General features: G+C 36.2%; 1 pseudogene; it reads right to left on the bottom strand.

Annotated features, from left to right (window-relative positions):
• Nucleotides 1-2203: 2203 nt before the first annotated feature.
• LOC149230024 (uncharacterized) lies at nucleotides 2204-2662 on the bottom strand (annotated as a pseudogene).
• Nucleotides 2663-2890: the final 228 nt, after the last annotated feature.

Genomic DNA, 2890 nt, shown 5'->3' with positions numbered 1-2890 from the left:
ATCTTCCTGTGTGGCTTTAATGGGTGGATCTTGTTTTGCAGGTTCCAATGACAAAGGGTCTTTTTTATTCTTGTTTATTTTTAGGCCTATATGTTGAGTATGGGTATGCCTCTCACAACAATGATATCATGATGATAATATGTATTATAACATATGATGATCTCAACCAATCTATTCTTGATCCAAACTTATCACAAGGTAAAGCACTTCAATCCTTAGCCATTGTTTCTGACATTGTACTTTAGGGGGCAATTTATTATAGGTCATTTTGTCGCATCCAATCAAATGAACTGAAAACTAGATCAATTAACATCCTTGACACTTTTCCATCATCCCTTGCAAAGCCTTGAACATGATCTATCCAACAAGTCAGAGTTTTTGGGTCAATCAGTTAAAAAATTATGTTTTTGGCCCCATCGCACCCTGCACTTTATTCCACCTACAATTGTTGCAAGTTGCATAACTGAGCACCTGCATTGACCAGTGCAGGTTACTCTACTCTGTAGGTGCGATGGTTCTAGAATTGCGGGAAAATAAAAAAATATTTCTGAATCTTCTCCTTCCATAAGCTTCTAAGGTGGATTTAACTATTTACCTTGGATAGAGATCTCAAATTCCTACCCTTGAGGTCTTATCTCTTATCCCTAGATCTTATCCTCCTCCATATGTGGATCCAAGTCCTAGATTGGTAAATCCTAAACTACCAATTTTACCCTATAAATCTACTGCCTTCCATAGAGTGTGGGTTGGCTTTTAGAGATTACTAGTGCCCTCATACTGCTACTTTGAGCTTAAGGTTTCATTCATTGATGTATTAGGGTTGAGGTTGAAGGTTTTCTTTGTGGAAAGGAAGGACACGACAATTGGGGAGACATCTACAAGGTCAATAATCTATAAATGGTTGTAACTCTCTCCTTTATCTATTAATACAAAAAGTACTATGTTTTCCTATACTTGTGTCTAATTCAATGCATATTTGGCCCATTTATTAGAGTGATTAGTTTATGCTATGTGGATATTGTAGTTCTCTTGCTTGTTTTGGTCATTGTGCAGGTTCCATTTATAGCGATTGGAGCTAAAGTTGGAGCTTGCAAGAATAAGAGAAGGTCTTACTATAGATTCCAGGTAGGTCTTTTCTTGCATAAGCTAATTTCTCTAAGGAATTCATAGATATTTTTGCCCCTTTGTTTCTAGATCAAACCACTAGATCTAGGGAGTTCCCTTTTGTCTGCAGAAGAGAATTTTTCACATAACAACAACTGTCCCCTACCATCACCTTTATTAGGTTGCTCTCTAGGCTAAGGTCCATGTCCCTTATCCACTGCATTAAACTTGTTGTAAGGAGCAACATTTTCCTTCTCACTTGCATCCCGAGGTCTTGCTTGCTTCGGTGGCCACTTTCCTTTAGCTTTTGTTAGATGATCCAAAAATAAAATATTATCATAGGTTATAAAGTTGGAATAAAATAATTATTAATTTAAGATATTAAATTAATAATTATTATTCTATAATACTTAATTATTTAATGGAGACATTTAGAATTAGTATATTGTTGTAGCAAGATATGACTCTACAAATGTGTCGTATCTTAGGCTTTATTTTTGGAGATTTGTTAGCAAGTTGTTTGAATAGCATTTATTGTAAGTGGACACTTGTTATTTAATAAGTGATCCATAATTAGAGGTAGTTAGGACATTTTAGCTTATAAATAGCTCATTGCAAGAGTGTTTTGTAGTTCGGGTGTAAACTCTTGCAAAATCAATATGTAATTGTTTTTTTCTGATTAATAAAATTACGTGTCTGAGGACACTTCTGCCATTATTGTGGTATCAGAGCTCCAGTAATGCTGCAGTGGATGTGAGGAGGAGATTCCAGCTCTACAAGTTTTTTGAAAACTCCATTGAATTCATCAGCGAATGATTGGTATGGAATTTGTCCAGTTTTTTTGTTTAAAAGGAACATAAATTTTATTATTGATTTTAGATTTGTAAATTCTAAAATCATTTTTATTATTAAGAAAAACAAAAACAAAAAAATGCAAACTCTGTGTGACTTTTCTGCAAAATCTGTGTGGCTATTGTGATGCAACGGATGTGGATTTACATCTATTGAGTGATGGTGTCAGCGTCGGCATTCAGACTTTGACGAAGACCCTTGCGCCTGGCGGAACCTCCAGTTTCCATCATGAGACCGTCTGATTTCTTCAGACTTCTTTGATTCCTGTCTTCTCACACTTGAGCTTCTGATATTCCACTGCTTACTTCATTTTTGTTGTATCTTTGAACATCCCATGGTTTTCCTTTTGTAACTCATTTAAACGTGTTTCCAGATAGATTCTCCAGCCGTTGATTTGCTTTTCTAGGGTTTGAGTAACCTCTATAAGCTTTTGCATGCTTTCATTAGAGTTCTCCACCTCTTCGTCATACTTCTTTCTCCATTCAGCTGCTTCATCCAATGCTTCGCTTTATGCCTACTCGAACATAAACCTGTCTATTCATCCAACGCTTCGCTTTGCGACTGCTCGAACATAAACCTGTCTATTCTTGTTTGTATCAGTGGGATCAAGATTAGCTTCCACAGTCCACAATCTGAGATAAACGATGGTACCAATGACCATCATCGATAGTAATACCAAGAAGACTGTCGAGCTAAGCATGGCCATTGTACTCACTGGATTTTTACCAATTGAGACAAATAATTGGTAAAATGTGTGGCACTCTGTATTACCAGCATGGAGGACAACCTAAAAAAATATTCAGCCTCTTAAAGATTTTTTATTTGGAAGTTTAAAGTTGAATTAGTGAAGATGTATTACCTGCGTGGATAAACAAAAAAGACAATCGACCAGAGAGAAGTGTCGAAGCGTTCGCCTGCATGGATAAACAAAACA

The sequence above is a fragment of the Pinus tabuliformis genome, chromosome J, assembly GCF_031772625.1.
Source record: "Pinus tabuliformis cultivar Carrire ecotype Pingquan chromosome J, CPIR1, whole genome shotgun sequence".
Taxonomy (NCBI): Eukaryota; Viridiplantae; Streptophyta; class Pinopsida; order Pinales; family Pinaceae; genus Pinus; species Pinus tabuliformis.
Note: the sequence above shows the minus strand (reverse complement) of the source record. Positions and strands in the feature narration are given on the sequence as shown.